The following is a 22,983-nucleotide window of genomic DNA, read 5'->3' on the forward strand; positions in this document are numbered from 1 at the left end:
GAGTTTGAGACCAGCCCGGCCAACATGCTGAAACCCAATCTTTACTAAAAATACAAAAATTAGGTGGTGTGTGCCAGTAATCCCAGCTTCTTGGGAGTCTGAGGGAGGAGAATTGCTTGAACCTGGGAGGCAGAGGTTGCAGTGAGCCGAGATCACACTACTGTACTCCAGCCTAGGTGACAGAGTGAGACCTCATCTCAAAAGACAATTGTAGGTTGTAGAGGGGCTCAAATTTAGCAGTTAAATATTGGCATATGCAGAAAAACATTGCTGTTTTAATCTTCCCGAACTGGTTTGATCTTACTTTCTTGCTGATGGCAGGAAAAATAGCAATGATACAAAAACACAAATACCACTACCAGCACTACCACCAAAAACTGTCTTTTGCCTTGACAAGGGAAGGTAGCATTCTTTCTTCTAGTTTAAAAGAGACCTCATGACCCAGTAAATCATAAACCAATGAAAATTCATATTCTTTTTCAGGTCTGTGATTCCCCTATCAAGCAGGCTCTTCTCCTCCTGTCCCACTTTCCCAAGAGGACGTCTGGTTTCAAGGCGTCTTTCTGTCTCCTGGCTTTGATGGGCTTGCCTGCCTGGGAGCTGTCCTCTGGCTGACCTGCTCACCCCTGCTTGTCCCAGGGCAGCTCTGTCCTCGCTAGCTCCACTGCTGAAGTGCCCACTGCTGGGTGGATCCTGTAGTCTGTTTTCTTGGTGCAGGCTGAGCTTGATGAATGATCCTGGGAGCTTGGAATGAGGGAGCTTCTAGATTCCTGTGTCTCACTCCTAGGATATGAGGACAGTAGGGGGGATGTTGTCTGTGGCCACCTAGACCACTCCCTCAGTCATTTCTAATTTGCCACCCTGTACCGTGGTAGACACCTTGCCCAACAGAAGGTTTTTTGGAGGCCCCTCTGATTTTCCTGGGATATGCAGGGAAGCCAGGCGTAAGCAGCTATGTACTGGCATTTCCCTGCAAACCTGTCTGACACTATCAATTTCTTTTCTACCCCCAGAGGTTGCAACCACTGGAGAGAGCCAGAAATTCCTATCTGACCTCTTTCCCTTTCATTTTCTCTCTCCTGTCTCTTCCACTAGCAGTGGAAGGATCTTCTATTTCATTTTTGGTTAGCTGGGAGCATCTTTATGTCATATTCTGCTTCTAAACTCTGTGACCTTCATTGATGTCTTCCTCCACCTTCTCTGGGCACCACACTTTTTTAGTCTAGCCTGCAAGAAGAGATTCAGGGAAAAGGAAAAAAAACTGGATGAGTGAAATTACATTCCCAAAAGTCATTCTATTTTTTTCCACGTCACTCCTAAAATATCATGGCACTTTATAACATCAATGTCAATCAGCATGGATTGACAAGCCCCCTGGACTTTGGATGACTTCTCTGAAGCCCCAGCTGTGCCTGGCTGGGCCATCTCCCTTCTCCACTTGGCCACAGCATAAACTGCGGTCAAGCCACAAGAGTGACCTCAAGGCCTCAGGCCACTTTTCCAGCCTCAGCTTTTCTTAGGGGCCCAGCCCACTTACAACAGAAATTTGCCAAAGATTGGGTTGGTAAGTAATGGATAAGGTTTCATATTTACTATTTTCATTTCTGAATCTCTCTTTACATGCATTTAAGCCAGGAAATCCTGAAAGAACACTCTTCAGAATGTTTTTAAGTAAAACAACAAGTTTTTGTTAATTTAGGGCCAATCCATGAGTAAACAGATAGAGCCTGAGGTATTCTGCACCCTGTAATTTGTGGACTTCTTAGGATCTTTTAAAATAAAGATGAATAGTAGGTGGTAAATGCCAAGACTTTATAAGAATCAGTTCTCCCTGGGAATTGGTTTGGCAGGTTACATTAAAACTTAAACCAGCTTGTCTCTGGCCACATTCCTGTGTTTGAAGATTGAATGTGGAGTCAGAACAGAGTTCATCTGGGCCTGTTGAGGGGCTCCTGGCGGGGTCCTAGGGTGGAAAGATACAGCCACATGGCTTCAGGTCAGATGGGTTTCTGCCTGAGGACAGGAGCCTTTGCTCCTCTCTGTCCCTCCTCCTGGTGCTCCCCTCATTGTTCCACCTGCTGTGTCCCACCCTTCCCTTCTGGGCCCTCCTCACCTTTCTCTCCCTGCTGCCCCAAAACGCACTGCTACTTTCCAGCTTTGGAGTTTTGCTCAGCCCCTTCCTGCAGGTGATGCACCCTCCATCCTCTCTCAGAATCATCCAGGGCCCTCTAAACCCCAGGTCTGCACCCCTCTGGGGCTTGCCCCTGGAATCCTGCAGTGCTGCCTCTCTGCAGCACTCCTGCCCTGCTGGATTTGGAAGCACCTGGCCTTGAGTGCTCCCAGGCTAGCTCTGCTGCTGGCTCTGCTGGGCTCCGTCTTGGCCTCTGTTGTGCTTTGGCTTTCCTGAGATGAGGCCAGGGTGTCCCTCTCCTCCCTGTGCTCCTGCCGTCCACCTTGGGCGTTGGCCTGTCATCATGAGCAATAACAGACAACTGGGTAATGGATGGCATCTTTCTTTCCCTCCATAAACTAAAACCCAACTGACACTAGTTCTTGTATATCTGAATCACCCTCATCATTGAGAAATGACTGGGCAAAGCCAAATCCCTGCTAATTTCTCCTCCCCTAGCTCAGCTTGTGCTGGCAGCCCACACTCCCCCCATTGCAGGGTCTCTGTGGCCGAGAGAGAAGGCCAAGTCACCCCGTTCACAAACAGCAGAAGTTAGCATTGTCTTTACCTCTGGAATGGGATTCTTGAGAAGTCTTTTATTTTTTACCCAGGTTTTCTGGTAAAATCACCAAAAAAATAGAATCATGTCTCAGAAATACAGCAATATACTATCTTTCTTCAGGGGGTCCCGAGCAAATTCTTTAGTAAATGTTGATTTTCCAGAAAAATAAAACTTGGGAAGTTTTCTGTAGATTTGGTGGGCAAAACAAGCCTTTTATTAGCAGAGTGATGGTGATGAGGATGACGATGAGGATGATGAGTGCTGAGGGGTCTGGTTTTGAAACTTTTTCTTTTTTCTTTTCTTTTTTGTTTTTTGAGATGGAGTCTTGCTCTGTTGCTCAGGCTGGAGTGCAGTGGCATGATCTCGGCTCACTGCAACCTCTGCCTCGCAGGTTCAAGCGATTCTCCTGCCTCAGCTTCCCGAGTAACTGGGATTACAGGCGCCTGCCACCACGCCCCGCTAACTTTTGTATTTTTAGTAGAGACAGGGTTTCACCATACTGGCCAGGCTGATCTCAGACTCCTGACCTTGTGATCCACCTGCCTCGGCCTCCCAAAGTGCTGGGATTACAGGCATGAGCCACTGCATCCAGCCCGAAGTTTTTCTTTGGTATGTTATCATTATTCTTTAAAACTGAGAAAATACGGATATACATAAAAAGAGGAATGAAGAAAAATTAAATTAGTTATATAAATTAACAACATTTGACACTGAGTTTCAGTAAAAAAGTGTCTAATATGGAAGGTCTTTATAAGTATTGAAGGGAATGAATGAACTCAGAAGAGGATAAGCCATGGGTAAATATCTGCCAGACATTTCCCCCTTCCATATATATGCACGTGTAAATACTTGTTATATTAATATATAAGATACTTTTTTTGAGATAGGGTCTTGCTCTCTCACCCAAGCTGGGGTGCAACATATGGATGGAGCTTCTTCCTTCGCCTCTGCAGCTGAGTGTGAACCCAGGTAGCTTAATCTCTCGCCTTCTTATATAGTCTTGAGAGCATCATTGCAGTCTGCATTGGTGGTTGGTAGTGGTTGTGCCACAACAACATTTCTGCTGCAGTGGTAGACTGTTGACAGACAATCTAACTGCTGGATTGGAACATTTCTTCCCATGTTGGGGGCTAACTCCCTTGCTGACCCAAGTCTGGCTGCCTGCCCAAGTCTCCTTCTTTCCCAGTTCCTGGACCATACCAGGCTCTTTTTCACCCTGGAGCTCTTGCTCATGCCATTCCTTGCGCCATAAATATCATCCTCCCTCTGACCACATGGCTGGCTCCTTCTTAGGGTCTCAACTTCCCAGCCACCTCCTTGCTGGGCTTCCCTGACCACTCGTGAGCATGTTCTCTGCCCACTTTGAGGTTCCTCATTGCATCTCCTCCTTCCTTTTCCTTGCAGCACTTCACATTTTGGAAGTACTGAGTTGTCCACTTGCTGAGGGCCTGGCTCCTCGGGGGTCATGAGTGCTGTTTTGTGTATCTGTGTGGGCATGCACGGAATCAAAGCCATAACTGACTGGAGAAAATGTGGCTCCATCAAACTCATTAATTTACATGCACCAAAAGGCTAGACTCATCTGGGAATTTTTTTCTCTGTCCAAATGGGCAGAACTGGCTTATTGTTTTGGTATCTGGGAGGTAGAGCTATAGAGAAAAGCTTCATAAGCTTCAAAGATCTCCCCAGGTGATCTCATCCATAACCAAGCCTGCAAATGTCGCTCTGATTCTGACAGTCGCTAATTTGCATCTCCAGGAAGGCCTCCTCTCAGCGCTCTAGCCTCTTATATCCAGTGGCCTGCTCGGCAGCTGCACACACGACTTAAGCCAGGCGTGTCTCTAATAGAACTCTGAATCTTTCCCCAAACCTGTTCCATTCTTTCTGCCTCAGTAGTTGGTGCAGTCTTCTATCTAGTTCCATAAACTAAAATCTGGGAGCTGTCTGCAATGCTTCCCTCTTCTTTAGGTTTTCTTCCTGCCCCATAAGCAATTTCCCGGGTAGTCTGGTTCTTTTTACTTCCACCATATATGTTGAGTCTCCTCACTTCTCTCCAACTTGACCACCATCCCATAGAGGCATCCCTTCTGGACGCATGAGATCCTCCCAGCAGGGTTTCCTGGGTCTTCTCTTGCTTTTCAATTCAGTCTCCACACAGCAGTCTTTTCAAAACTTAGATCAATTCTCATCACTCTCCTTTCCAAAACTTCTCATTGAATTCCTATTCTACTTGAGTAAAATTCCAGCTCCCTGTCTTGATCCATGAGGCACCCGTGGATCTCTGCGACCCTGTCTTGTGCCTCCTGCCCTTTCCCCACAGTCCAGCCTCGATGTTTTTCGCTGTTCCTGGACCACACCAGGCTCCCTTTCACCCTGGAGCTCTTGCTTATGCCATTCCCTGCGCCATAAATATCATCCTCCCTCTGACTACATGGCTGGCTCCTTCTTAGGGTCTCAACTTCCAAGCTACCTCCTTCCTGGGGCTTCCCTGACCACTCATGTGAGCATGTTCTCTGCCTTCTTTGAGGTTCCTCATCGCAGCTCCCTCTTCCTTTTCCTTGCAGCACTTCACATTTTGGAAATACCGAGTTGTCCACTTGGTTAGGGCCATGCTCCCTCCTTGGGTCATGTGTTCCAAAGGGCAAGGCTGTATTCGTCTTGTTCACCATGATACCCCAAGCAATCGAGACCATCCTGGCCAGCATGGTGAAACTCCATCTCTACTAAAACTACAAAAATTAGCTGGGTGTGGTGGCGTGTGCCTATAGTCCCAGCTACTCGGTTGGGAGGCTGAGGCAGGAGAATCGCTTGAACCCGAGAGGCGGAGGTTGCAGTGAGCCAAAGAAGCTCAATATTAAATATTAATGTCCATATGAATACTGTAAGATTTGATTATGTCTTTACCATTTTTATGATAGGGTACCCCAGATCCTCTTTGGAAGCAGGGAAAGCTTCAAACAATTTTTTTTAATACCATAAAAATAATAGGCCTAGCAGAGGGCATGGCCCACAGTATTCACCTCGTAATAAACATATGTTGAATCAACTCTGAAGACCTGCAGAACAGGGCTAGTGATACTGCCCAGTTTACTACACTGAGTTAAAAAAGATCATGGGCATGAAAGTGCTGTGTAGGGGCCAGGTGCGGTGGCTCATGCCTGTAATCCCAAAACTTTGGGAGGCTGAGGCGGGCGGATCACAAGGTCAAGTGATTGAGATCATCCTGGCCAACATGGTGAAACTCCGTCTCTACTAAAAATACAAAAATTAGCTGGGTGTGGTGGCGCATGCCTGTAGTCCCAGCTATTGAGTTGGGAGGCTGAGGCAGGAGAATTGCTTGAACCCAGGAGGCGGAGGTTGAATGAGCTGAGATTGCGCCATTGCACTCCAGCCTGGTGACAGAGCCAGACTCTGTCTTAACAAAAAAAAAAAAAAAAAAAAAAAAAATGCTGTGTAGGTTGTACATGTACTAGCAAACAATATCAACAATGTCAGTGATTAGCTGAGTCCAGGGGGAGAAACAAGTGTGGAGGAAAATGGTATTATGCTTGGTCGAAAACAAAAAAGCAGCCCTGCTCTCCTAATTCTAGAAGTAGAGTTTCCAGCCCCACAGTGGTGACAATGGGACAACCTTGTAATGTATATTTTCTAATACTTCCTTTCTTGCCTTGGCCACTAAGAAGCTTAAAGGTAAACTTGGGACTCAATTGTCATGCAAAAATTAGCTCAAAATGTTCTGTTAAAAATAGATAATATTATGTGAAAATACCTACAGCCCTGCCTGACACAGAGGAAGCTCAATATTAAATATTAATGTCCATATGAATAGTGTAAGATTTTATTATGTCTTTACCATTTTTATGATAGACTACCCCAGATCCTGTTTGGAAGCAGGGAAAGCTTCAAACAATTTTTTTAATGTCATAAAAATAAAATTATTCGTAATTCCAAAGTGTGGAAACAACCCAAATGTCTATCAACTAATGAGGGGAAAAATAACATGTACAGGTTGCAGTGAGCGGAGATTGTGCCACTGCACTCCACCCTGGAGACAGAGTGAGACTCCGTCTCAAAACAAAACAAAACAAAAAACCATGTATTTATCACATAATATTTGGCAATAAAAATAAATGGAGTACTGATACATGGACACCATGGAAGAACCTTGAAAACATTCTGCTAAGTGAAAGAAGCCAGTCACAAAACAACATAGACTGTAAGATTCCACTTTATGAAATGTCTAGAATAGGCCAATCCAGAGACAGAGAGTAGATGAGTGGTTGCCTAGGGCTGAGGGGTTTGGAGGGAATGGGAAGCGACTGCTAGTGGATGTTTGGAGGTAATGAAAATGTTCTGAAATGGTGTTGATGGATGTGCAACTTTTTGAATACACTCAAAACCACTGACTTGTATTTTATTCTATTTTATTTTCTGAGACAGAGTTTTGCTTTTGTTGACCAGACTGGAGTGCAATGGTGCGATCTCGGTTCACCAAAACCTCCGACTCTGTGGTTCAAGCGATTCTCCTGCCTCAGCCTCCCAAGCAGCTGGGATTACAGGCATGTGCCACCACGCCAGGCTAATTTTGAATTTTTAGTAGAGATGGGGTTTCTCCATGTTGGTCAGGCTGCTCTCGAACTCCCGACCTCAGGTGATCTGCTGCCTCGGCCTCCCAAAGTGCTGGGATTACAAACGTGAGCCACCGTGACCAGTCGACTTGTATTTTAAATGGGTAAATTCTAATGATATGTGAATTATATTTCAGTAAAACTGTTACAATTAAAATTAATTAATTAATGGAGTTAAGAGCACCCTTGCTCTCTGATGACAGACAGACTGGCTAAACAGGCCAAGGAGATTGGCTTTGTGTCAAATGCCCACTTTGATTAGGGTCCATCCTCCCTCTCTTTCCCCTTCCCACTCTTCTTCCCTCCCTTAAATGTTTCTCAGCGTTCTTCAGGACTCTGGACCAGAGATGGATTAGACTTAGCCTTTATCCTCAAGCAACTAAGTTTAGTTGGGGCAGGACAGGGTGGAACAAAGGGAGGAGCACGGCGAAGACCTCATGGAGCTCCCTGGGTGCAGACAGAGCCTCGCAGGGATTCTGGTGAAGAACTCTCTGCGTGGAGAAATATCTTTTGTCATAGCAAATACTGTTTTATTTCTTCATTCTTATATGAATTCAATAGACAATTACTGTGCGGGTTGCTGGGGTACAGAGATGCGTAAGAACACGTGTCCCCAAAGAATGGGGTGGCGGGCACAGGAGCCAACCGTGGAATCCTAGCAGGGGTGTCAGAGTCTGAGGAAGGTCCAGAGGGGACCGCGCAGGGCAACCGGCCAGGCTTCCTGGGAAGTCAGTGCTGGAAACAGGAGACTGTGCTCGGCTTGGTGAAGCAGCTCCGAGCCTGTGATTTGTCTGTAGACAGCTCGGTTCGGGTGAGCCCCAGGGCTTTCCTGACTGTTACCGGCCTAATCAAGGCAGAAGGCAGCGTGGTGACCCCTCCCAGGCGCCGGGATGCAGCTGTGAAGGCCTGGCTGGGAATTGCTTTGAGGCCGGAGGGGGGTCTCCTCCCCCAACAACCCCTCTTCCATGGCCACAGGGGAGTTGCTGAGCAAGTCTCCCCTCCCCGGGAGAGGAGGGCAGGCTGCGAGGCCCTGGCAGGAGAGCGTGCGGCAGGGCGAGCCTCCAGCCGCAGAGATGCCGGGCTCTGTGCGAGACGTTTGCCGCTAGAGGGAGTACCACGTCGTTCTCCGTCCCCAGCACGGACTCCCAGGGCCGCAAACCAGTTTGGGCGGAAGCCAGGGCTTTGGGGCTTCCTGGGAAACTCACTCTCTTTGCCTTTGCCCTCTCCATTTTGAGATTTCTCAGAAGAAGCTGGACCTAAGAATGCTTCGCATAGTTTGGCAGAATTTGCGGAGCCCGTTCCAGCCGCGTGGGTCTGGAATCCGGGATGCGGTCTCTGGCCTGTGCAACCCCTGTTTAACCCGGGGCTGGCCTCTGGAGGGCAGGGAGGCTGGGAGCAGAGAGAAGCACTCAAGAATCTGAGAAATGTAGAAGGCCTTGGATTTGTTTCCCCGTGTGCAGTCCCGTCTGGCCCTCAGAGCTGCAAAGGACAGACCCCTGGGTTCTGGGCAGGGGCTCAGCTCTGGGATTTGTTCAGTGCTTAAAAGGAGGGAAGGGAACTCAGGAATAAGAACGATCAGGCTGGCAGGACATGGAGCTGGTGTCAGAGACCTGGAAACACATGGGCCAGTGGAGCTGATGCGCCCCGTGGGGTGGGTGGGTGGCAGGCAGCGTCCAACTGGTCAAGAATGGCTCTGCTCTGGCTTCCTCAGCATGGCCCTTAGGTAAAGGGGGCAGAAGATGACTGTGGATGGCCCCAGTTTCTGACATGAGAGGCCCTCACCGGCTCAGGTCGGGCTGGCCTCCTGAGGTGACTGGAGGATGACTGCCACCTTTGGTGGCGGGACTAAGACTGGAAAAGTGGCGGGTCCAGAGTAAAAGCCCAGGCCCACAGCCTCCACTGACATGGCAACTATGCTTTTGGACTGCATCCTAGACCTCTTCTGACCAGGCCCTGTGAAGGGTTGCAGGAGGTTCGAGTCCCCTTTTCTGTCTCTAGCATTGACTCTTGGGTCTGGGCAACAGACCACCCTTTGCAACCTCTGGGCCCAGGCAGCAGGTGTGCAGGTGAGTGCACCAGGGGCCTGGCAGCCGGTCACAGCTCCCCACAGAAGCTGCGGGAAGCCGGCAGCGCACCATCTGCAGTGGAGCAGGTCAGAGTGGGCCTGCTGAGGCTCCTGTCACTGCTGCGGTTAATGCTGCCGATTACCATGGTTACCCGGAGGCTGGAAGCTCTGACAGTCAAAGGCAGAGCAGGAGAAGGATGTCCTCTCCCTGCTCTGAGCCACATGGCCGCCTCTCAGTCTCCCTGGGTGGGCAGGATTCTTCTGGAAAATAAAAGTGCCTAGACCAGAGACGTTGTTCTGCCAGGGTTCAGCTGATCCATGCATCATCCATCCCCAAGGGCTGGGGGCCTTCAGGGAACCCTGATCTTAGCACATTCAGTGGGGAGGGGGGAGGCAGAAGGGGATTCTGGGCCTTGTCTTTGCTTTGCTCAGTCTTGGAAGGATAGAGAAAGGGAAGAGAAGATGCTGGTCTGGTCTTTAGGGAGCTCTGAGTCAGAGGAAGGAAGCAGTTCACGAGCTGGGTAGTGGATTCAGTATCGACTCCTGAGGATCTAGGAATGGCTTTCTGGTCCTGTGCCTACAGTGGCAGCTTGGGGCTGTGACTGTACCCTCTCCAAATAGGGCACTGGCCAGGGAGTCAGGACACCTGCTTTGCCAGTCATTATGGGCTCCAGCTCCCGCTGGGTCCTGGTTTCTCCATCTGCAAAATGGGGTTAATGATTACTAATCCCCCACCTATTTCAAGTCTGTGGGGAGAATTTTTTAAACAAATAATGTTGTGCATTGAAATGAGCCAACAGATTTCAAGTCTTTGGAGAAAAGGCCTTATTTATTATTATCATCAACTCATTGAGCAGAAATTCCGTTTACCTCCTTTACTGCCTCTTCGGTGCTGCGTGAACTGAGAGCGATATCACCTCTGCAAGATGACGGGGCCCTGCACAGCTGTCCAGACCCCAACGCTGGGGGGTCCCGGGACCTGGAGAGGCCAGGTGGGGCTTCATCTGAGCTCCAAGGGGACATGGGGATCAGAGGGGAAAAAATGGGACGGGTACTTCAGGTGCAAATGCTCCTGCAGAAGTCTGAAGATTCTCAAACAGGGTGCCTAGCCTGGAGGGGAGGAGCTGGGGAGAAGGGAGCTGGGGAGAAGGAAGCGGGGGAGGTGGGCAGAGAGTCTGCCCGGGGGCCAAGGGGCCTGGTTTCGAAGCTTTTTCTTTGGTGCGTTATCATTATTCTTTAAAACTGAGAAAATATGAATATACATAAAAAAGGGAATGAAGAAGAAATTAAATTAGTTATATCAAATTAATAACATTTTGATACTGAGTTTCAGTACAGTTTCTAATATGGAAGGTCTTTATAAGTATTGAAAGAAATGAATGAACTCAGAAGAGGATAAACCATCGGTAAATATCTGCCAGACATTTCCCCCTTCTGTATATATGCACACATAAATACTTGTTATATTAATATATAAGATACTGTTTTTTTGAAATTGGGTCTAGCTTTCTCACCCAGGCTGGAGTGCAGTGGTGCAATCATGGCTCACTGTAACTTCCACCCCCTGGGCTCAAACAGTCCTCCTACCTCAGACTCTCAAGTAGCTACAGGTGCACACCACCACTCCTGGATTATTTTTAAAATATTTTTATTAGAGATGAGGCTTTGCCATGTTGCCCAGGCTGGTCTGAAACTCCTGGGTTCAAGCCATTTGCCCATCTTGGCTTCCCAAAGTGCTGGGATTACAGGCGGCCTATATAATGTACTTTTAACGATAGGATTACACTGCAACAGGCTCTCCTGAATCTGTGGTTTTGATTTCTGAGGTTTCAGTTACTGACTATCAACCACGCTCTGAAAATAGTTGAGTTCTGTACAATAAGATACTTTGAGAGAGAGGGTGCATTCCTATAATTTTTATTACACTATATTATTATAAATATCCTATTTCATTATTACTGTTGTTAATCTCTCACTGTGCCTAATTTATAAACTAAACTTTATCATAGGCATGTATGTATAAGAAAAAGCTCTGTGTGCATAGGGTTTATTACTATTTGCAGTTTCAGGCATCTACTGGGGCACTTGGAACGTAGGCCCCGCAGATAAGGGGGGTCTGCTGTATACATACTGATTTAAAACTTGTTTCCTCCCCTGAAAAATGTAAAGGAGATGATAAGTTTGAGGCTCCCCCTCCTCAGAAGTTTGGGTTTGACCCCTGAAGTCTGTGTGTCATTCAGATCAGGTCACGAGGTTGAAGGAAGGGGAACAGCATGACGTGAGGACAAAGGATGAGTCCGTCTGAGGTGCCAGAGTGACACCAGCCGTCCCGCAGGACACAGGGCTCCCCCCACACTGCCCTCTGCAGCAGGTGTGCCACCCCCACACTGCCCTCTGCAGCAGCTGTGCCGCCCTCGGTGCCATTCTTAGTCTTGACTCCCTTTCACCTAGGGTTCTTGCTCTTCAAGGGAGGTCACTCACTGAAAGAAGGTTCCTGCTGGGAAGGGTGTCTTTGGTCAGCTGAGCTTCTTGAGGGCCTCCCGGCGTCTCCCTTTGTACCCGAGAACCTTCCTCACTGTGTGCTCTCAGCCTCAAGCTGCCCACAGCCCTTCCTCCCATGCCTCATCTGTGCAGACGGCTCCTCCTTTATCTCCAGGGCTCTGAATCCCAAGTCTCCTTGGCCACCGAGCTGCTCTCTGAGGACCGCCTGCTTCCTCACTGGCCCTCTGGTCTCCACGCACCCTCTCCATATCGCCCATACTTACACAGCAGCCCATGTTAATGGCAAGAGAGAAGGCGGAGGTGATGCAATCCTGGCACAGTCATAGCCTGCTGGGCAGGTGGTCCCAAACGACATGCCGAAGAGGCCTGGAGACGTAGGACACACAGACCTCGTCCTCCTGGGCTGGGCACGACAAGACCCCAGGGGCGTTTGGCTGCAGGCCTCCTGGCGTGGACCCTCTTTCTTCTCCTTCCCTGAGGGTGTGGCCTGCACACCTGTGATGCATTGCCTGTTTCCAGCCATTGGCGGGCTGCCGGGTGAGATGAACTGTTTGGTTCTGAAAACCATGGCCCCTGAAGTCTCTGCTTTTAAAGTTCTGCTGTCAGACTTTTATACTTTCTCTACGTCGAGGGCTGTTGTTCACCCTCTTATCGTTACGCTTCCTCTTGGCTTGGAGAAAGCCATGGAGCAAATGCTGTTCCCGTGTTGGGGGCAGGGAGCCTGGAGAGAAGGCTGGCTTGTCACTGACAGGCTGGACCAGGGGCCTACATGGACAAAGGGAAACTCAGTTGGGACAAACGTGAAGTTCTTCAGTGAGGCTGCCCCCCCATAAAGACCTGCATGGATACATGCACAGGTAATGCTGAAGACGCTGCTCAGGATCCAAGTGACATCGCGCCCTCACCTGCTTCAAGTGCACCCATGGCTTCTGGCACTGAGAATATGCTCTGTGCGTCTTTCACAGCTGACCAGAGTTGCCGATGCAATGTCCTCTCCTTGTGCTCCCCTTTCCTGCTCACCATACTCCTGCCAACCTGATCTGCCTTCAGCTTCCTGAGCATCTCAGGCTCTTTCTAGCCCTGAGCCTGACCCCTGCCCAGCGAGGGTCCTGAGTGCCCCTCTCCCATGCTCCCTGGTCAGCCTCCTTCCCATGTTTCCAGTCTCAGCTCAGATGTCACCTCTCTGGGGAGTCCTTCCCTGGCCACATTATTTGAAGTAGCTTCCCTTCCTCCCATATCATCTGATCTTTTTCTTCATAGCATGTGTTTCAGTTTTCATCTATTTGGTTTCTTTACTTATTTATTATCTGTCTCTCCAAGTATTCTCCATGAGAACCAGGACCATGTCAATGTCATTCACCACTGTGTCCCCAGCACCCAGTGGGATGCAAGGCATATAAGAAGTGCTCCATGAATGATGAACTGATGAATAGTTGAGCAACAGGTGTAAGAACGTCTTGGCTCTAGGTGGCTTTAAGCTCAACCTGGGTAAGACGTATAACCCATCACTCTCCAATTGGTGTTCTGGATCTCTGGGCACAGTTCTAGGTTCACAGAATAAGTAGTACATTAAAAAATGGCACGTGCCTGGAGGACAGTGTGGCTAGAAACCGTGGGCTTTGAGGAAAGGCAGCTCAAGGTCTTTCTGTTGGAAAAGGGTAGGCTCGGGGATCCCTAAGAGGTGTCCACAGATATCTGAGGTCTTGCATGTTGTAGGAGGAGAAGACTCATTTTGTGTGCAGATGGTGGGTGCCTTGAAGGAAGTGATCTTGCCATCACTGGAGCTGGTACTAGAAACTTCTCTTGGGGAGGATGTGGGACTAGATGACATTTAAAGTTACTCTCAGCCTGAAGTGTCTCTGCATCTAAAAATGATTTTGAAATATTCTTGTAGGGCTCTGAAAAGTCGTCTTACCTGGGAGAGATAAAAGAGTGGACAATTCCTCTTTCATAAGACTTATTGTCTCTCTGAAGCAGTTCTGTCTGGGCCTGTAAAGATCCATGTGTGTGTGAGACAGAGTGTGTGTGAGTGTGCATGTATAGCATTTGGTGGTAGATTAGATTATTATTGAGCAAATGTTCACTCGATGTTACTCTTTCCTTTGCTGATGGCATATATTTGCCCCACGTGCATGGCCCCACATGCATGGCAGCATGCATGGCTGTGCAACCACTGCATGAAAGTGAGAGGTTGCCGAGGTGTCAGATGTCCATTTTTGTCCTCTGGTGCTCCTGCCCCCACCTTAAGATAAGGTAGTTGCAGTTCCAAAATAAAGAGACCCATGGAACAAACTGTGTCCAAGCCCAGCCAAGTTCAACTAACCCCAGTCAACCTGCAGACCTGTGAGTGAAAAGAAATAATCTGTTGTTGGAAGCCACTGAAATTTGGGAATTATTTGTTACCCAGCATTATCACAGCAAAACCTGGCTGATGAGTGTTCATGGAATTCTTTATATGGAACAACTTCAATACTCAGGGCTGCTTGCAGAGGGCCTCTGGTCTGAGGTGCTTGCTCTGTTGCAATGAAGAATCAGGGTTTAGTAAATCGTTGTTTTGTTTTCCTCTGGACCCTTTCCATGGCCTCTCCCTGGAGTGTGCAGCTTCTGCATTTGCGGGACAATTAACCACATTTACAAAACCTACCTCCTCTCTAATAACCCACCTCAACAGACTCTTGGAACTGTCTGTCCCCAACAAGGGTGATTCCTGTTCTGGAAGACATCAGCTTTACGAGGAAGAGTGAGAGTATGGAAGTTGGAGAGATGGAGGAATCTTGGAAGCTGCAGCAGAGGCGAAGAAAGCCCAGTGGGCAGGGTCCCTGGAGGGAAAGGGGCAGAGAGGTGGTGGATGCTCACGCTGCACGAGGATGTCCTTGCAGACCCCAGCCAAGGTGTTCCGTGATGTCAGGTGAGCAGCTACTTAAGCACCTCTGCCTCTGACTACCCAGCACAGACATGCCAAAAAGTGGCTTTTAAAATGCCTTTGACTCTTATCTCTCTTCCATCACCCTCAGAAATGAAATCTCAAACAATTTAGCAGGGTTTGATGCAGAGAACAGTAAGTAGATCCAGGTTCAGGCAGAAACAGAACAGAAGGAGTCAAAAGCCCTGGAGAAAAGCGTGCACGGGCTTGGAGAGGACAAAATAAAATAGCAGAGACATTTATACAAGTCTCCCCTACCTCTCAGAACAAAACAATTATGAGATAAGAGAGGCATGGATGGGAGGAAATTCTTTCATTTTTCACATTGCAAGCTAGAGAGATCCAATAGCCTGTTTATGAAGAACATTAAAGAAGATACATGAACTCGGTAAAGAGGTTGTTACAAATATATCGGATGGTTTTGAAAGGCCAGGGTTTTCTCCCCGCTTTTGGATAAAGCTGTCCGCTAAGTATTAAAAGATTTTTTTTTTTTTTGGTTTTGCTTTTGCTTTTTTTTTTTTTTCAAAAAGCAATAACTGGCACCAGCAGTTTGTTACAATTGGCAGAAAGAGTTATCACTTTTATTTAGGATTTGGAAATGCTATCAAAGAGGGGCAGATTGGAGCTTGAATTACATGAAGCTTAAACAGGCAAAAAGAAAAATCTCGGCTGGTCTTTTAAACAAACAAACACAAAAATTACAGTTCCTTGTTGTTAATTTGAAGCTATAAAGAACTTGACTCTCACACTTGATTAAATGGTGCCAAGCAGAATGGTTGCTACTTTTTTGTGTGTTAAGTACTGAATGTTCTGATCATTTTTAAAAGTAAAAACCCATTGTTTTTGGAAACTACAGTAGGACCTGGCCAGGTGGCTTATGGGAGATCACAGAAAAGTTTCATTTGGTTGGTTTTACAGAAAATTATTTCTTTCCAGGATAATTTAAATAAATGAAAAAGCTGCAGGGATCGTTTTTGTTTAGCTACCTGTTTTTCACATTTGCTCTGTTTTATAATTCCTGAATGCCAAATTGCCCTCTGAAATTGTGAAAACATCTCTGCCTAAGAGTTGCCCTCAAATTATCATTTCAGTTTTGTTTGGATTCATCCTGATATTATCTGGTAAGTTCCACTATCTAGATCACAGCTCTAAGCATCAGGATGGAAGCAAAAAGTTTCCCCCAGAAGACGGAAGAGATGCCCCAAAGTGTTTTCCCTAAATCTCTGGCATTCCTGCATTACCTACAGGTCTGCGGACTCATTCAAGACTCTTACATTCCAACAAGAGCTGCACTCTTGTATTAAAACCCAGAGTGAATTAGAAGTTTAGAGAGGTGCTTCTATGTGCAGGGGCAGCGATCATCAGAAGTGACAGCTGACAGTCTGGTAATCAGAGGCAGAAAAACTGCAAAGCAGACACAAACTCACAGGACTCAGCAGTTTGGTTCTACGCAGTAAAAGGGTAAGTACTTGCCAAAATCTTTCTTCAGTCTTGGGGATCCGCGTGATTGAATGTGTGGTTCTTTCCCTGTGTTGCGAGGGAAGGTATAGGGTTCCTCCTTATCCAGGGGTCCACTTCCTTGGGACCCAGGCAGGCACTGAGCCCCATGTCTGTTCTACCTGCCTGGGGCGTGCCTAACTGGCCATTGCAGATTTTAGCATCACTCTGGACTCCAGAGTATGAGTCCTGAGGCACCTGGAGTGGTTTGTTCTTTGCTGTCTCCTGGTGCCTCCCCACGGTGAATTGTTCCCTATAAATACATATTGAATGAATAAGTGTGCTCTATAACTTTCACAATAGTATTGAATAGAAATAGTTTGAGGGTTTTTTGTTCGTTTGTTGTTTTTTTGAGATGGAGTCTTGCTCTGTCACCCAGGCTGGAGTGCAGTGGCACGATCTCTTGGCTTACTTCAAACTCCACCTCCCAGGTTCAAGCGATTCTCCTGCCTCAGCCTCAGCTGGGATTACAAGTCTCGGCCACCATGCCTGGCTAATTTTTGTATTTTTAGTAAAGATGGGGTTTCACCATGTTGGCCAGGCTGGTCTTGAACTCCTGACCTCAAGGGATCTGCCCGCCTCGGCCTCCCAAAGTGCTGGGATTACAGGTGTGAGCCAGATTTTTTTTTTTTTAATAGCTAAAATTTTCTAAAAGATGTTAATGTTTGGAGAGAAAACTCTCCAGTTTTGTAAACACGTCTGACTTATCTGCTCAGCAACCCCTTCCTCGCTCTCCAGCCCACCCATCAGCCTTCAGTGTCAAACGGTGCACACAGGAACATTCAGTTAAGGGGAAAGATGTGGTAGGAGGCAGCAATGCAAATTGCATCTTATTTTGTCAATGAAACAATGTTACAATAAGGGGTATATTCCCTGGTCATAGCTTTTTTTGAACACGTGATATGTAAATCCTGAAGTCAATGTTGGCTTGGAGTCAGGTAGACCTGCAATTGAAGTCGGCTCCTTCCATCTAAGAGCTTTGCAAACTTGGGTAAGTCTTTTAACCTCTGTAGGCCTTAGTGTCCTCAAATAGCGAGAAATACCCACCTTGCAGGGCTGTTGTGAGGATTAAACTCAATAATGTATGTAAAGTGCCTTGCATATTACCTGGCACATAATAAGTGCTCAATAAATTTTAATTCCGTTTCTTCCTTCTCCTTTCTCCAATTCAATCAAGCATTATGATAGATGTGTTTCCTGTGCAGTGTAAAGCTTTTTAAAGTGCATATAAATCAATTAAATAGGGCAATGCTGTAACTGATCACATAACATTTATTTAAGAGATTCTGGGGAGAGGGGCAGAATATTAGAGGCTTGCAGAAACTGCTAGAGAGATACTAGAAGAGCGCTGTTCAGGCAGAGACTCCTGTGACAGGGCTCCTGCACTCCCTGCTGTAAATTCTATGGGAAAGGTCAGGGTGAGGGGCTGGGCTGTGTTTTATGATCGGGAATGTGGAAGTGAGAAGAGTGGCCCTGAGTGATTCTGGCTGCTGGGCAGGCACTATAGGAAAATGCAAAGTGATGGGAGGAGTCACTGAAATGGCTGTTCAGCCCATCTTCCAAGGGCAAGGTTTGTAAACTAATGATCTCCTCAATGAGCATGGAAGAGAAGCCAGATGATCCAATTCTACATGTCTCACCACTTACCTGTTGTGAAAAGGGAGGCACATTTGCGGGTACCTTTCCCCATCTGGCTGCTTTAGGACCTGAACCTGGAGGGCAGGATCCTTGAGGCTTTGTTTGTATAACCTGGGGAATGCTATTAATATGATGGGGGCAGGGAGTGGGAGTGGGGTGTGCCACAGGCAGAACACAAAGAGATTGAGTTCTGTAAGGAGTGCTCGTTTAGTGGCCAGAGAATGGCCTCAAATGTGTTTCAGAGTCTAGGCAATCCTAAACTAAGCCCTAGACCCTCTTTTTCCCTGGGGAAGGGCAGGGGGATTCTGTTTGCTCATGCACGATTCCTTGCTTTTAGAGCAGAATTTAAAGAAAGAATTCCTCAAAACAAGCCACCCCATAATGGGAGGTTGTCTCTGCCATTCTTCAAGGTCATGCTCAAGGACTTTCTCTTTGCCAAGCCTCCCTGCCTTCTTCCATCCTTGTGCTCTCCCTAGGGAGGAGGTGAGAACTGTCATGGGAGGCGAGGACTGCCTCTCTGTAGTTTTTGAATGTTGTAAGACAATTCTCCAAGGGTTTCTTGGGTTTCTTGCATTTCTGCATGTCTTGTGAGCAGGGACACTGATGATCTTTATTCCAGACTATGTACTCTGGGATATTTGTACTGCAAACAGCCTTGGAACATAGAGTTGGTGTCTCCTTCTGGGGTAAGCAAGTATTTTTATTGTCCACTATAGTAAAGATAATGTCTCCCTCTAGAGCAAAGGTCAGGTAGGCTTATGCTCATTTTAAAAGGCTTGGATTTTCTGAGTTTGGGGTCCCTCAGGTGTGCAGCAAACCCACTGCATTTGCAGCATTTTCCTGGGCCCCTCCTTATTACCCTCATGGGGCTTGGGTAGGCAAAAGGAACTGATGCAGATGTGACAGCCATGCTGCTTGCTGCACTGTGAGTAACAAAGTGCTTTGTTTCTGACCCAGGAGTCTCGTGTCTTTTGCCAGCATCCATGAAACTGTGGCAAGCTAACATGTTAGCTTGCAAGTAGGATAAAATGTAGGACCCTTCACAGCTCTTGTTAGTGAATTCAGCAAAGGAGACTAGTGGCTATCCTGGGCTGGGGTCAAAGTTATGCCCGCTTGTAGGAGGCCGGTGTTGTACCTGGTAACAAACTGGGCAGCAGCTTTCTCTTAGTGAGCTCTTGTGTTCACTCTCACTCACTCTCTGCCTCCCCTGAACTTCTTCCCATTGAAATTTTCTGCATCTCTGGGCCTCATGAGAGGACTGGAAGTTTTATCTCTTCCCCTTTCCCTGGGGAGGGGATCTCTGGGTTCCATGGCACTCTGCCATCCCCTGCTCTACAAGGAGATGTCTGCATCAAGACTTCTGGCTCTAAATCCCTCTCCCCTCCCACTTGGTTGCTTCCCACTCCTTCCTCCAGCAGGTGTGGCCTGTGCTTCTTCTCTTCCTTCCAGTCCAGTCCTTGGTGGTCCACTTGCCCTCAAGCCTGGTTCACTTCTTGTTTGGTAATTTTCAGGTTGACTCCCAACCTCAGGAAGGTAAGAATGTTCCAGGGATGGCACTGAGGCCAGACTTGCTGGAGTCCCTTGCCACATGTGAGGCCTGTTCTCAATTCTCCCTGGGTCTCTTTCTGGCCTGCCTCAGGCTACAGAAACACCAGTGCCCATCTTTTGCATCGTCCAGACTGGGAGCCTCCGCCAGGCAGGGCCTGCCTGCTTGCCCCATGCACTCTTACCTGCACTTTCCCTTCCGCAGCCCATCTCCAGCACGGAGCCTGGCACACACTGGAGAGGCACAGTGGCTTGGCTGAACAAACGCAATGGGGAGAGATCCAAGTCATTCTATACTGGGCAGCAGGCACTTCCGCTTGCTAGTTTCTTACTCCTTATTTCTACCTTACTTTTTTTTTTTTTTTCTAAATATGCCATGCTATCACAGCTTTCTTAATCTTCTCTTCTGGTTGAAAAATATTTTGTAATATTTGCATTATTCTTACTGGTTCGAACATCCCTAGCCCAAAAATCCAAAATCTGAGATGCTCCAACTATTCCTGTAATCACAATCAAGAAATAAAGTAAGTAGCTTTGACTGAGCACGCCCAGCCATGGACCCGATCATGGTCATGCTGGGTGGAGCTCAGAGCTCTTTTTTTGGGGGCAACTGGGTGATAAGGGAGAAGAAAACTTCTGGGCAGAATAAAGTAGGCAGGGCACTTGAATGTAGGTAGATCCCAGAGGGATCATTGTGAATAAAGGGGTTACAAAACAAAAACCACATGCTGACTGACCATGGATCTGAGGAATGAATGGGCTGGTCTTGGCCTTCATATTTGATGGACACACTGAAATTCTTGCCCCCCCCGCCCCCACCGCCCCCAGGTTGGCGCCAAGCAGAGCCTCCTTTCCGGTAAGGCCAAGGGGGGTGCCACGGCTATGAGGCTGGATGATGGGAGCTCAATGGTGGTTTTCCAGGCCCATGATGACTATGGAGCCCTCTCTCCTTAACATATATTTTTGCAAATGCTTTGCCTAACCGGACTCCCTGGACTCAGCTTCCCCTGGTCGAATCTTTGACCGAGATGGCACCTGCCATGGAATTCAGAGTTGCAGTCCCTGCTGCAGAGTTCAGAGGCCAGGGCCCGGTGGCCGAGCTCAGAGGGCGAAGCCACTTGCCATGAAGTTCAGAGGTGGTGGCCCATGGTATGCAGCAGCTTTCTGCACCAGGGTTGAGAGAAGCTCATTTAATATTTTCTAGCATTTTCTGAATTGAATGAGTGGTCTGTGGATACCAGGAGCATGCTCAATGCTCATCTGTCAGTTTGACAATACAAGAGTATACGTTATTTATGCTAAAAATAGTCAGTACAAAAGATGAGGCTTCAATGGCAGCACGAATGGAGTCTTAAAATTCCACCAGGCCCCTGACTCATGCCTGTAATCCCAGCACTTTGGGAGGCCAAGGTGGGCGGATCACGAGGTCAGGAGATCGAGACCATCCTGGCTAACACGGTGAAACCCCGGCCTCTACTAAAAAAAAAAAAAAAAAAAAAAAAAAAATTAGCCGGGCATGGTGGTGCGCGTCTGTAGTCCCAGCTACCCGGGAGGCTGAGGCAGGAGAATGGCGTGGAGGCAGGAGAATGGCGTGAACCCAGGAGGCGGAGCTTGCAGTGAGCTGAGATCACGCCACTGCACTCTAGCTTGGGGGACAGAACAAGACTCCATCTCAAAAAAAAAAAAAAAAAAAAAAAGAAACCAAAACAAACAAACAAAAAATTCCACCAGGCCCCCTTTCCTTGGAGGTGATTGACAAAGGAATTTTATGTTTATGCTTTAATAACCCAGAGCACGTCATACACCTCAGTGAGCCTTTGCAGCCCATTCACTTCCCTCAGGCCCTGTCCTAAGGCTTCCTACCTGGAGTGGTCCATTGAGATATCCTTACTCAGTGGGTCATTTTTAGGATGATGGTAGAGTGCAGAAATAAGGATGGCTCTTGGTTTAGCACAAAACACCTGGAATCCAGTGGTTTCCAGTTCCAGATTGACCGTAAGCATCTCCTGTGCCTGGCAAGGGTAGGAGCAGAGAGGACCCAGACACAGGAAACTGTGTACCTGAGTCTACATTCTACTCTCTTCATCAGGACCATGGCCATACTAGCTACTACTTATTTTGTTTTGGTATTTATTTATTTATTTTGAATTGACAAATCAGAATTATATATATTTATGGGGTACAATATGATACTATGGTATATGTATTCTTTGTGGAGCGACCAAATCAGGCCAGTTAACATCCATCATCTCACATACTTATTATTCTTTGTTGTAAGAGCATTTAAGATGCCCTCTTTTAGCAATTTTGAAATATGTAATATGTTATCATTGACTGTAGTCACCACACTGTGCAATAGGTCACCAGAACTGATTCCTCCTGTCTAACTGACATGTTTCCCCTTTCCCCGTCCACTCTCCCTCTCCACACCAGCTGCTGGTAACCACCCTTCTGCTCTCTACTTCTATGAGTTTGACTTTTTTCTAGATTTCACATATGTCTTAGTCTATTCAGTGCTGCTATAACAAAATACCTGAGATGGGATTTGATAAAGAACAGAAATTTATTTCTCATCGTTCTAGAGGCTGGGAAGTCTGAGATCAAGGTGCTATCAGTTTTGTTGTCTGGCGAGTGCTGCTCTCTGCTTCCAAGATGACACCTTCTTGCTCCAGAGGGGAGGAACCCTGTGTCCTCCTCACATGGTGGAAGGGCAAGCTGGTGGAACCCTGAATGAGGCCCGTTTTATAAGGGCCATATAATTCCTTTCACAAGGGAAGAGCCCTCATGGCCCAGTTGCCTCTGAAAGGCCTCACCTCTTAATACTATTACATTGGCAACACCTGAATTTTGGAGGGGACACATTCAAACCATAGCAACATACACGTGAGATCATGTGGTGTTTGTCTTTCTGTGCCTGGCTTATTTCACTTAATATGTTGTTCCACAGATTTGTTCACGTTGTTGCAAATGACAGCATTTCTTTCTTTTTAAAGGCTGAATAGTATTCTATTGTGTATGTATGTATCACATTAAAAAAAAATCCATTCACCCATTGATGGGCACTTAGGTTGTTTCCATACCTTGGCTACTGTGAAGAGTGCTGGAATAAATGTGGGAGGGCAGATATCTATTCAACACACTGATTTCAATGCCTTTGGATACATACCCAGAAGTGGGATTGCTGGATCATATGGTCATTCTGTTTTTAGATCATTTGAGGAGCCTCCATACTGTTTTCCAAAATGGCTGTACTAATTTACATTCCCACCAACAGTGTGCAAGGGCTCTCTTTTCTCAACATCCTCACCAGCACTTGTTATCTTTCATCCTTTTGATGATATAGCTGCCCTTTATGGAGGCCTTACTAGATGCCAGTCCCGTGCTGAGGGCTTTAACTGAATGATCTCATGTGGTTTTCACACCAATCCTAAGAAGTAGCTACTGCTCACATCA

This window comes from Pongo abelii, chromosome 12 (genome assembly GCF_028885655.2).
Source record: "Pongo abelii isolate AG06213 chromosome 12, NHGRI_mPonAbe1-v2.0_pri, whole genome shotgun sequence".
NCBI lineage: Eukaryota > Metazoa > Chordata > Mammalia > Primates > Hominidae > Pongo > Pongo abelii.